The sequence below is a fragment of the Macrobrachium nipponense genome, chromosome 1 (genome assembly GCF_015104395.2).
Source record: "Macrobrachium nipponense isolate FS-2020 chromosome 1, ASM1510439v2, whole genome shotgun sequence".
In the NCBI taxonomy this organism is placed as follows: domain Eukaryota; kingdom Metazoa; phylum Arthropoda; class Malacostraca; order Decapoda; family Palaemonidae; genus Macrobrachium; species Macrobrachium nipponense.
Genome location: NC_087200.1, coordinates 174,562,903 through 174,576,993, shown reverse-complemented (window position 1 = coordinate 174,576,993; position 14,091 = coordinate 174,562,903).

Sequence of the window (14,091 nt, the reverse complement as noted above, 5' to 3'; positions counted from 1 at the left end):
TTCACACCCCTTTCTATCTTAAGGATGTTGCCCACAAGATCTACAGGACAACATTTTCCCTGGGTTAGGTCCTGTGGTGGCTGCCCAACAGGTTGTGTAACTCATAGTTGCCCTTAACAGGACACTTTTGTATCTTACCTAAGATGATTGTGTGGATGAGAGAATGAGTGAGTTGGTGGCTCTTTCTTTCTCTTGTACATTCCTTCTTCCTTCGGGCAGGTTAAGGAATAGACACGTCATTCACTGGACTGGTCTGATACAAGTGATTAAGGTAGTCATACTGATGGTGTGGTCACTTAATATACAAATATCAAACCCTCTATTTGGCAGCATATGCTCCACTCCTTGGCAAGGAGGAGTTGGGAGTGGTAACAAACCCTGGTGTGTTGGTTTGCTATTGGACAGTCAAGTTTCTCTTTGGTTCCCTATACAACGATTCTCCCATATATCATTGTATATCACTAAGTGTCTGAGTGGTTAGATATCAATTTATCTAGATTCTCATGGGCCTTAGTCCCTCTCTGGAAGTGTTTCTTCTGGAGCTGGACGGGTGGGTAGGCCCCCAGCTGGTTTAGGATGTCTTGTACCTCCTTCTAAGTATGAGTCTATCCTATTGTTAAGATCAAAGGTTTGTTCGCGTATGAAACAAATGACAGATTTTCTAAGACAATTTGTATTTTTTAGAGCTACAAACCTGAGGTCTTAACATTAAACTGCCCACCTCTAGCCACTCCTCTGTCTGCTAAGACATCCTGAGTTGGGAAAGACTGACATGGTGGTGTAGTACGTGGTCCATGACCACTCTTCACCCGATATATGCACGCATTGCCAAATCTCACAAGATTCCTTACTTTCATCTGTGATTTAAACCGGATCCAGCTAGGCACTAGAAATTACCCTATTGTTACAACCTCAGGTCTGTAGCTATAAAAAATACAAATCCTCTTAGAAATTTGTCATTTTTGAACAGTTTTATTATAAAGAGAAGTATAGAAAGGTACAAGTCAATAAAAGAAAAAAATGGATATTTAAATCATACCCAGTGCAGGGATTTGTACACGTTCACTATTGCATACATACGTATGTAGTAACCCACTTATCATAACTGTATTAGGTACTACTCTTCTCTTCAAGATACTGGGATTTTAAGTGGTGTAGGAGAGTCTGTAAAGTTACAATGAACACGTTCACTATTGCTTTCGTTCATGTTTAAACCAAATACCTAATGGTCCACTGTTGGCCTTGTATGATTTGTTTCACACTTCGCTTCAAGATTTCTGAATCTTCATTCAGTCAGTGTTCATCATCCAGTTGATACACTGTGAGAAGTGTTTGACAATTTGCAAATTACAGGAATTAACAGAGTTAAATATTATTATTATTACTTTATACAGTATATTGACAATGAGCAAGAAAATATTTACATGTTAGGTCCGAGTGGCTAAAGACCCTAAATATCAAAGCTGGTTAAGGAAGATAGATGGAGATGATCAGAATGCTCAGGCAAATACCTACTGCCGTTGTGTATTGTCTGCCAAACTAAGTGACATTGAGAGACAGAAATACATCAAAACAAGAAAGCTGAAGAGTCATTTTCCACTTGGCGATGAACTATTCTTCAGTTTGAAAAAATAAATGAAGTAAGAGAGGAGAGAGGGAAATATGTCTTTTTTCATAGCAGTATGCTGTGCCTGAGTAGAAAAATAATAGTCACATTCTTAGACTTAGTAGAATTGGATGACTGTGATGCCAGTGGTATTTGTAATGCTTTGAAGAAATCCTTCAAGAAATTTGGAGTCTCCGAGTTATCAAGATTGTTGCAATAAGGATAGATAAATGGGCCTCAGTTATGACTGAACGCCTTTTATTAATTCTTTTTCTTGTGAATCTAGCACATTTTAGTGCATTTTGAGGGTTGATTCCACGCCATGAAAAATCTACAGTTGGCAACTCTGACTACCAACAACCGGACCGGTTGGGTAACTACCAAAACTGCCTTGTTAAGAGTTAAGTGGACATGTCCAGGCTACACCTTAAGTAATTCCCTACTGTAAAGGATCTAGGTTTGTATAGTTATGAAAAATACAATTTACTTTTAAAAATTGTGATATTTCAACCACCGTACATAGTAAATAATTACCAGTTGCGTTTTAAATGACATTATGTAGAATAGGACTGATAATATTCTTATGTACATAATAACTTTATTTCCTAAAGATCAAAGATCAGCAAGGAAATACATGTATACTGTTAAATTTAAACTGTCATTAGATGTTTCAAAACTTTGTGAGATTTTTCCTTGCTGTTTGTGTCTATGTGATTTGTTTGCCTGTTTGTTTTCATAGTGTTGCTAACATGCAAACCCAAGAATCACATAAGCTTAAGTGGACCCCATTTTCTCAGTGCATTGTCTGGGTGGGGGGGGGGGGGGGGGGGGGCCGGAAGGGGGGGGGGGGGGGCAGAAGGAGTGTAGCTTACCGCTCAAGTTGAGATTGATCCTCATGCCCTTTGCGTGAAGTGTCGAGGGCGTGAGTGTTCCATTGACAATACCTATGATAATTGTGTCTCTTGGTCAGAAGAGCAGTGAGGAAGTTATGATGGGAGGAAGTGATCTTGGGGGAACAAGTCTTCCAAGGCTTCATCGGAGGGTTATACACCTCTCATGACGCCGTTGTGACCAATCCTTTGTCTTCCTTTCTCCCTCCTCGTAAGCTCTTTCGTTCTTTACTGTTACCCTTGGGGGGGGGGGGGGGGATGTCTCCCTCCGCTTCGGTTTATTTGTCAAGATAGGAGGGTTGCCAACGTTGGAGTTTTACCTCAAGGGCCTCTGCCTCCACTCCGGTGGGGATTTTTTCCCCCTTGTTTTGGCGAGTAGGAAAAACTTACCTCTTACTAACCTGACTTTTGCTCCCTCATGTGTGGCCTGCCTCGCAGTTTGAGGACTTGCAGCAGGGTTTGGCTGAAGTTTGGGCTGCCCTGGTATACCTTCAGTCCAGGGGCTGATGCATTATTTCTTGTCTGGCACTGTGACTCATGGTGTGCTACAGGGACGACAACCTTGTCTGTACCTGGGTATGTGGCATCCTCATCTTGTTTACACCCAGCATGTGACCACTGTAACACCTTCAGTGGTGGTATCACTCCGTGCCACATACTTCCAGGGCGGATCCTTTCCTGCCCCCTCCTCCTCCAGGTTACGCGGTCTTGTCTCCCCCAGTGACTTATGAACATCCTCTGGAGTGACCTCCCCATTACATCTTCTACCTGTTGCCTTCAAGACTGTTTCACTGTTTCTGTGCCTGCTGCTGTACCAGTCCCTGATTGTGGGAAAGCTGCTGTAGTATTAGTGACTTCTGTCCCAGATGCTCTGGAGCCTACTGCTTCAGCAGCTGCTCCAGTGGCGCCTTGGATGGGGGATCTAACAAATGCTGTACTGAGGAAGATGACGAAGTAAGTCCAAGAAGAAGCACTGGGGTGTTTTTATTTTTGTATCATGTCTGCTGCCTCCTCTCTTAAATCTTCCAAGGCTCCCTGCCGAGGAAGAAGGTTGTTCCCCCCCCCCCCCCCCCCCCCCCCCCCCCCCCCCCCCCCCACCCCCCAACAAGAAGTCTCGATCTGGGGCTTCTAAGGTTCTGTCTCACTGTTCTGGGGAGACAGGTGAGCCTTCTGCCTCCTCTTCATTCCTTCGGGAATAGGAACCACCTCGTCACCCCGAGGGACGCAGCGAATCAGGGACCGTAGGAGTTTAAGCTTGTAAAACATAACGGAAATGCTATATTATTTTTATGAAAAAAAATAACTCGTAAATATTTGAAGAAATAGGTTTTAGCATTGTAACTGTTCATATGGCAACAAAATGGCTTTATGGATGTACTGGGATGACTTCAGTTTAAGATTGGAAACTAAGGGAGGAGGATGAAGAGGAGGAGGAATCGAGAACTACTTGAACAGCGAAGTCTGGGAATTGGAGTCAACGGCAGCAATCATGACAGGGCAGGAGGAGTCATCAACTGAACTCAGCAAGTTTCGTTAAAAAAGTTTGAGAAGAGCCCATTAATCAGTTCGTAACTCATGGGTCAATGCAATTGCTCATTTTCAATAAAGATGCATAAAAAAAAAGGGATTTTGACGTAGGAAAAATCTATTTCTGGGGGAAGACCTGTGTCGCCCTATGAAAAATCCCTGTTATTCATTTTTCCCAGTATAAATAGCTCTATTATATACCAGAGAAAAAAGCTAACATAGTTATGCTGAGGTTACTACCCCCAGCGCGATCACCCAAAGGGTGTTGGTATAGTAAAGGGGCGATGTGTTACCACAAACCACAGGGCTTCTGCCATTTAGAAGATTCCCTTCAAAATCCCTCTCCTATGGGTGGGAGCCGTCACAACGGAATCCCACTACTTGTCCCCGCTCGCCACTACTACTACTACCGAAGCGCCATCTTGCATTCCTGATTAGATCTATAAACTTGGATTAGTCAGGGGTGGGAAGAAATGTTAATAGGGCGACACAGGTCTTCCCCCAGAAATAGATTTTTCCTACGTCAAAATCCCTTTCTGGTGTCGACCTGTGTCGCCTATGAAAACATACCAGAGAATGCTATACAAGTTTTTAGTGTTAAAATTATATGTAAAACCCGGTTAATGACATTCAGAGTAAAGAATTATAAATAGTTTTACTATTTAATCTTAACTTACTATATGTAAGAAATGATTCTTAATATATTCTTAACATAATAGTAATACTTATACAATACTTAAAATTGTATAATATGAAGTATTGGTCTTAATATGTGTCATATAGACCAATTAAAGCAATACACTAATACTTAATAGCAATATATATACATATTGTGCAATCTTATATACTAATTCGGTAACGGGATCGACAACAAACGTTTCGCACCGGTCCGGAAAAACAAGGTATGGTGGGGAGTGTGAGCGAGTCATGCAGGTAGAAGGGTCATGCAGGTAGAAGGGTCATGCAGAGGGAGATAGTTAAAGGAATAGTCTATTCAAAGGTTTCTAAGGAGAACCGTTAGTTTGTTCTTCAGGAACCACCACAGTACCAGCTGCCACTGCTAAAAATTTTAGGGTCTGTAAATTTTTGAGATAGTGGTGCTTAACACTGTGGGGACTTCCAACCTGTGTACTTTTTTAGGTCTTCAAACTTCATATTTTGAAAATAATTAGTGATGTGGCAACTGCCCAGGATTATCATGGACATGTGGAACTGAATCTGGGTTGGCTTGTTTAATAAAAATAAAAAAAGAATCTGTTGCCTAATTCCCCTTTTTAAACTCTTAAAGTTATCGTGCCCCCTTTTTCTCTAATAAAAAGAGAGCCCGTTGTTATTTGAGATGTTTTCTGGTCATAAAGGTTTTAAGTGTATGAACCGGACATAATGATTCATCTTCTGGAAGAGGAATAATTTCCCAAGGAGTCCACCTATTTTGTGGATCCTCATTTTTTGTTAAAAATGTCTATTGTGAAAGTAAAACTTTCCCAGATTGAAGGAATTCCACATGCCCTGGATTTCTAGAAAGTGCTAATAATTCAGATATTCTAGCGCCCGAGGCTAGCGCTACAAAAAAACAATGTTTTCTTAATAGTGCTGAATAAGAACAATTATCATTGTCTAAATGTGATGCCAGTTTAAGGGCATCGTTCAGGAACCATGATATTGATTAAGGACGGTTGACCGGTCTCAAACAAACGTGCACATGCTTTTGGGATAGATGAGAAGTATGTGTCTGTTAAATTAATGCTGAAACTATTTGAAAAATCTTTCTTAGGGCAGATTTAATTGTGGTAATAGTACTGGCAGCTAGGCCTTTCTCATGTAATGATCTAAAGAAAGAAATGGTAATCCAACTCTTGTACATTCATATCATTTAAAAACAGCTAGTTTCTTAACTGCGGAGTCATACTGTCTAATTGTAGAATGAATCTCTCTTATCCGATTCTACAAATAGAATGTTTAACGGATATATTTTCGCTTCCTTTTGTGCCGCGAACTTCATGAAGTCCATAAAGTTAGGGCATTCAGAATTCTTGAGGAAGCTGACACAGTTTGCGTTTGTACTGTTTGTGTTTAATTTCGGGGATGGAATCTTCTGAGGTTTGAGTTTCATCTCCATGATAACTGGATACCAATTGCTCTTCGGCCAATTGGGTGCCACTAGTGCCAACTGGCCTCTGAATAATCGTAGCTTGTGAAGCACCTACAAGAGGAGGTTCACTGGTGGAAAGAGATAAATTCTTTCCCATTTGTTCCAATCTAGAGACATTGCATCGATCGCGAAGGCATTGTTGTCTATATTGAGAGCTACATAGCAGGCTAGTTGTGGTGACTCCGAGGCAAAGAGGTCTACCTGGAGGTCCCGGAATCTGATTCATAATCCATTTGAATGAATTGTTGTCCAGTGACCATTCCGATTCCAATGGGGTCATTCTGGACAAAGAGTCTGCATTACATTCCTTACTCCTGCCAGATGAGTTGCTGACAGGTGGTTCATTTCCGCTAATAGGAATATTGCTATCATTACATGATTTACTTTGTTTGATTTGGACCCTCTTCTGTTTATGCAATGGACGACTGTAGAGCTGTCCGATAAGATTTGGATGTGGATCTTCTTGGATTGCGGTTGTAATTTTCTCAATGTCAGGAACACTGCCATCGCTTCCAATACATTTATGTGGAATTGACTGAATGTTTGTGACCATGTCCCTTGAACTTTCTTGAGGGTGAATATCCCCCCCAGCGCTCAGGGATGCATCTGTGTGGATGATCAAAGATGGGGGAGGAAAATGTAGCGGAACTGATTTGGATAGGTCCGCTGTTTCGTCCATGGAATAAGTCTCTTTTCAGAATATCTGGAATTCTTGAAACTTTGTCTCTGATTTTGAGATTTGCTCTTGATCTCCAAACCTGATTGAAATCTTTTAATCTGGTTTTTAGTAGAACATCTGTCACTGATGCAAATTGAAGGGAGCCTAGGATTCTCTCCTGTTCCCTTCGAGATGACCGTTGTTTTCCAAACAAAGCGTTTTGTAGCTTTTACTATCTCTTTGACCTTTTGGACGGTAGAGATAGCCTGTGTTTCTTCAGGTCCCACTGAATTCCTAACCATTGGAAGAACTGGTAGGGATTGTTGGAGTCAGTCTGGACTTTGCCCATATTCCATCCTGGAATGCCTAAGAAACCTTTAGAAATTTCAGTACTTTGGATGTTTGACCTTCGACATTCTGCTTCGTTGTTTGTCCAAATTAACCAATCGTCCAGGTAGGCTACTAAAAATATTCCTTTCTTCCTCAATTCATGAACTACGTCTCCCCTAATTTCGTGAATACCTTGCGTGCTATATTGAGTCCGAAGGGTATTACTTGAATGAGCAGGCTTTCGTTGCCTAGCTTGAATCCTAGGTATGGAGAGAAGTTTCTGGTTATTGGAACATGATAGTAAGCGTCTGTAAGATCTACAGAGGTGGTGACGGCCCCCACGGGAAGTAAGGTCCGTAAACTGTGAGATTGTCAGCATATGGAACTTGTCGCAGTGAATGTAGGAATTCAGCCGAGACAAGTCCAGGATTACCCGTCTTTTGTTCGAGTCATTCTTTGTGACATTGAACAATTGTGCTTGTAATCTTATGCTCTTCACCCTCTTTATGGCACGTTTCTGAAGAAGATCCTTGGTATATTCTAAGAGGTCCTCTGTTGGTTTTTTGGAAGGAGTTGACTGGAGGGGGAGGGCCTTTCTCCCACTTCCAGCCTAGACCTTTTGATATTATACTGTGGGCCCATGGACTGAAGGTCCATCGACCCCTTGAAACAAGTATAGTCTCCCCCCTACCTGGGAGATTTTACTGGTTGAAGCTGGTCTAGTTCCTCTACCTCCTCAGAATCCTCTACCCCTGACTCCGCCTCGCAGTCTGGAGCCTTCTCTGGCTCGACTACTCCCAGCATGTCTGTATATGGGCGAAAGGCACCTCTTCGTCTCATGGCAGGATTATATGCGGGTGGGAAGCCACAAACTGCGATGAAGTCGAAGGTTGAGGTTCCGAGGTTGGCTGAACCAATACATACTGTTGTGGTGGTGTTACATTTGAGGTGGACGGCACTGCCTGCATATATCCATGAGGACAGGCCGTCTGGTAAGGGTTATACCTTCTCGCCTTCTTTTTAGGTGCTTGTTGATGAGGGGACAAATCAAATTGGCGCTTTACAGGAAGACCCCACCTCACTCTCAGACTTTGATTAACTCTAGCTGCTTCGTGCAATATGGAATTTATCTCCTCTTTGGGGAAGATGTTTTCTCCCCAAATGGATGATTTTATAAGCTTGTTAGGTTCATGTTTTGACCGTGGCTCCAGCAAAAACATGTTTCCTACATACCCTTCTTGCAATAGCGAAGTCATTTAGATCTGATGAAAAGTCTGTAAAAAGACTTTTCGTTAGGACCGCCCGAAAGGACTGGTTCGTCCTCATAGGTCTTAGCTAACACTCCGTCCGAGGTTGACACGGGAGTTGATGAGTCCTGGCTAACCTTGTCCTTGCCTCAAACTCCCCCTTGATCAAATGGTCGGGGAGTTTTGGGCAACCGTTCGTGAGAACAAGTCCGAAGCGCAATCCGGCTCCAATTTGCCAGCAGTAAACGTTAAACGTTGCCGAGCGTTTATCCAAATGTCCGTTCCTGTGGGGAAAAACAAAGATGTAGGCTCTGCTTCCCTCAGTTCCGGAATTGGTTTGTCCTCTCGTAGATGGCTTGCAATGTCAACTCCGCCACCTTAGTTTGTACATGGTGACGGAAGGCCATCCGGGGTAACGAACATCGTATACTTCCCCTTATGCGGTGTCAATTTTGTATTAACACAATTTAGTTTCTGTTTAGAGAATGGACCCAGGCAGCTTGGGCCTGTTCTCTGGAGAAGATCACCGTCTCCTTTGGTACTTTGTCTATTCTGACTAGCGCATGTTGTGTTAGTCTGACAAAGCCCGGGAACGGAAACTTCATACCGGCTGGGAATAGCTCGTAGTCCTCTATTGGTCTTGTTCCACACCCTTCATATAGTCAATCTTCCTTCTACGAAGGGAGCATTTAAGGCCAACCTCCAAGGGTTTTTCCTTATCGAAGGGGGGAAGCTTTGAAGTATCCGGAACCGTCATTGATAGAGCTGGTGTTCCAGATCTAAAGAGGCCTGAGAGCATCTCCTCAATGGGCTTGATTCTCCCTGTCAATGACGAGAGAGCCTGGTTTGAGATGTCCGGTATTGATCCAAAGCGTGCATCTATCCTCTGATCTACTATTCCACTAATCCTAGCTAACAGCTGGTTAGTGAAGGATTCAGGGTCAAAGAACTGTTCCGCCGCCTTGGGACTGAACCCGTACCTTCGGTAGGGGAAGATTTGTGGCAGCAGGCTGAATGACAGATGATGTCGACAGTTTGTGACACCGAAGACGACTCATTCGCCGCTGGCGGAACAGACTTGCTCTTCTTTTTTTAAAGTCTTCTTGACTTTAGGAATAACTGACGGTATTCCTTGTTCTTTAATGGGTTTCGTAAAACCCTTGAAGGATGGAGTAGAAGAAAAGGAATGAGAAGGACTTTTCCACTCGAATGGCTTCTATGAGGGGTTCGGCAATTTCCCGGGGCACCGCTGTTGTCATTGTGGTGCCGAAAAATATCATAGTACATAGGCCAGGATCCAGGATATAGGGTTGGACCTTCGGCACAAAAAAAAATTTTTGCCTGAAAAAACCGCGACATCATTTACAAAGGGACACCCTTGCGTCGTGCAGGATCGCCTGTCTGCCTGTTCGTCAGTCAAAATTGACACAAGCTCTAGTAACAGACGGTACAAGCGTCTGGGTGCCCACAGACCACCATAGTGTCCATAGGAATTGCGCAGTTCGCATGTGAAACGGCAGACTACGTGGCCGTAAGGATTTCCCAACGAGCATGGCATCCTCAGCCTGGCAACGGACCCCCTGTAATATGAAAAACTTCATGAGTTTTCTCCTTATGGTGGTTCGTGCTAAATTATTGACAAAATATTTCGTAGCCGAAAAAAATATTTTCTTCTTAGGGATGCAGACAGGCATTTCCTAGAAAAATCATGCATGTACTACTATTGGGCGACGTATTTCATTGCTGAAAACTTCATCATAATCATAATAATGATATCAGTTATTTATAATTTGTTATAAACTAGTAAGTTTTATTACTGATTATATTTGTCAAAGGAATATTTTGTCGCCGAACTATTCCCTGGTCAAGAATGAAAATATTTATAAATAACTAGGTCGTAAAAACTCGTAAGTTTTTTATGGGGTTTGTCGGCGAAATATTTCGTTTCCAAAATATTTTGTTGTCATACATGCCTAATTTTTCCAGAAAATTATTCTTATTTAGATTGTCGGGGAAATACCTCATTGCCGAAGTATTCAGGTATCGACTTATTATTGATTGGCTTAGTCTAATAAAGCTTATATTTAATATATGCTTATCTAGGTTGTTGGGGGAAATACTCCGTTGCTGAAGTATTCCATTATCGACTTATTACTAAGTAGCTTACTACTAAGTAATAAAGCTTATACTATACATTTCATTAAGTTGTCAGCGAAGTACTTCGTTGCCGAAGTAATTCAGTACTGACCTATGTAATAAGGCTAATAAGTTTTTCAAGTATAATAGTATAGACTGAAAAATTCCTTTCAGAGGCATGTTTATGCCGAAACACCGAACTTCGCCGATGTTGGAGAAAAGACGTGGGCGTACCACTGTAATTGCCAAAGTTAGGAATTGTTCAGTCTGAATTCCGGCAATGCCGAACTTCGAGTACTATCATATTCTACCCTGCCTCCAATCACAGTGATTAGAAGAAGTCTCTGTTCACCGAGGCTCCAGAGATCTAATAGTAGAGATATTATTGAAAATAATATCTTTTATTCAATCCCTGAGATTTAGAGGTTTGCAAGCAATAGTTTATGTTGTTTGGCTCTACCCCTGATCTAAAGTAGATCCACTTTTAGGCTACATAGCCTAGAACTTTCGCTGACTGCCGTGGCTGTCGCAAGATCGAAAAGTGGTCCAACCCTGGTCAAGGAGGTTATCCAGGTAGGCTATGCACACAATACTATTACTTTGGGTATTTATTGATCTAAATACAAAATATATCACAAAATGCATAGAAATTATCTCTTAATATCTAGTACTAATCTACGTAACCGACATTATCACTTAAATTCCCATTCATAAATTGGGCAATTTCCCCCGATTGTATTAGTAAAGTCATTTATAGACCTAACTTACAATAACGAGAAAAAATAGATTTAAGGTTACTAGGCTTAATAATTTAAAGCTAACTAGAGATAATGAACCATGTATCCGTTAAGGATCAAATATGGTTACCTCAATAAGGCTAGCCTAAATTCGAGAATGCTCCCCAGCACCGAGACATTGTTGTATCAATACCTAAGCCTTATTATTATGAAAGTGTAAGTAGTATCTGTTTTAACAGAAATAAATAACACCTTTTGATCATCTTATAAGCAAAGCTAAGCCTATATATATAATTTTACATATGCCGTGCGTAATTTGTTGTTGCTATGCCGACGCACAAAATGGCTGCCAGTCGTCGGCGTCCCCAATTCATATTTCGAGGAGGCTGGACTGATAGCATAATTATATACTTAAATATGTTAAAAAACCAAATTGGGGTACTCAACTTCGAAGCAGCAGAAGATTGGGCACTCATAATAGTTATTTAATTGCGAATATAATCGAAAAAAGGCATAGCAAAAATTTCTGTTTTGAAGCGCACGGCTCTATAACAGGAATGAAAGATGGCGCTCGGTAGTAGTAGTAGTGCGAGCGGGGACAAGTAGTGGGATTCCTTTTGTGACGGCTCCCACCATAGGAGAGGGATTTTGAAGGGAATCTTCTAAATGGCAGAAGCCCTGTGGTTTTGTGGTAACACATCGCCCCTTTACTATACCGACACCCTTTGGGTGATCGCGCTGGGGGTAGTAACCTCAGCATAACTGTGTTAGCTTTTTTCTCTGGTATATAATAGAGCTATTTATACTGGAAAAATGATAACAGGGATTTTTCATAGGGCAAACACAGGTCGACACCAGAAATATTTAAGTATAAAAGAGACGTTAGTGAAAGATTGATGTACGTATAGTAGTTACTATGTAAAAAGTATGAAACTTAAGCAAGGAATAAGTTATCAAACTTGCACAGGACTGAAGTCTCAAAATTTGACCAGAAGTGTCATTCTGAATCGTAAAAAACTTCTTTGTTCTTACGTGATATACAAACCCTCGGTCCTTTACTATTGGAGTTACTTAAGGCGTAGCCTGGACAGGCTGCTGAATTCTTTAATAAGGCGGTTAGGTAGTCACTACTATCTGGTTGTCAGTAGTCCTCTGACCAGATGTAAACATTCCAATTTGCTTTCAGGCGACTGTTTTATTGCTGTTTTCTTTCAATCTGGTGTGGTTTTTCTTTGTTATTTCTTATTAAAAATTATGATTGTTGTTGTGACAATGTGTTTGTGATATAGTGAATAATACAAAACCATGAATTGCAACTCATTATAAGTTATGATCGTGTTGTGATATTTGTGTTTGATACACGAGTCATACAAAACCCATGAATCGCAACAGCCTTGTACCCTACCCCTGGGTGCTGCCCCACCCCAGGATGAGGGTAGGAGGTGCAACAAATTCCGTGCCTCGATAGATCGATCTTCACGGCCTTTGCCCAATCATGCTTGGGGCGTGAGTGTGATTTTTTTTTTTGTTTTTTTTTTTTTTTTTTTTTTTTTTTTTTTTTTTTTTGTGGATTGCTCTGTTTGGTCTATGACACAGTGGGGGAAGTTTGCCAGGATTAGGAATACATTGGAAGACATGTGATGAGGGTAAGACCTCCCACCACATCGAAGTACTACCCTCCTCTTCTTTGTATTTACCGCTCTCCTGGCAATCATCCTGTACTTGCTGCGCCCCTCCAGGAGAAGCTTCATCTTCTTCTTCCCATTCTGACTAGTTGGAGAGGGAAGAAGAGGGGGGGGGGGGGTGGCTGTGGTCCCAGAACTGGGGATCACTCCTTTAGGGTTCTCTCTCGCTCCGAAGTGTACCTACGCATGAGGAGGCAACCCCCTTTGTTAATTTCCGAACTTTTTACTTTCACAGATGAGCTGTCAGACTTAGAACTAGGGTGGATTTTGTGGGATGGCTATCAATCCAGATTTTGCTATTACACTTCAATAGAGGTGCCTGCAACGTGCCTGGTCTGGCCTTGTCAACGAAGACTGTATTGCCTACCCTTCTGTACTGGACGTTCCCGCTTGTTCCTGCCTCTTTACCTACACCTGCTCCTGCTCCCGTCACCAGGACCTTATGAGTCGTCTGCCACCCCTTGGGGTCCCTGACAACTCTACTGTGTGAGTTGTTGAAGAGGAAGGTGAAGAAGATGAAGGATCCAAGGAGTGCTGTCGTTTTCAACTTCGTCTCTTCATCCTCATCACCTGCCGCCATCCTCACCTCTCCTTTCAGAACCTTCACAGCATTCGAAGGGGAAGGAAGGTTTAGTTTCTCCACCCTAGAAGAAGCCTTGTTTTGAGACTTCTTACGGTTACGGTGCCTCCTCTCTTTCGGGGAGGAAGCACTTTGGCTCTCTTGCTGACTCTCCAGCTTCTTTGGAAGAAGGGGTGGGGGTCTTCTGGAGCCGCTGGAGCTCGAACCAAGGTTCGTTCTCCAGCCTCTGTTCCTAAGGGCACTGCTCGAGGGACAGGGACAGTGTCACAATCTCATTCGTGAGAATCACTGAATGTATGATGACCTAAGAGTGGAGCATATGCTACCAGCAAATGACTGTCTATTCCTTAAACCCGCCCGAAGGAAGAAGGAAAGGTACAAGAGAAAGAAAGAGACCAGCCAACTCATTCATTCTCTCATCAACTATGAGTTACACAGCCTGTTGGGCAGCCACCACAGGACCCATGGAAAACGTCTCCATAGATCTGTGGCCAACATCCTTAAGATAGAAAGAGGTGAACGTGGACTGGCGTAACCAAGTAC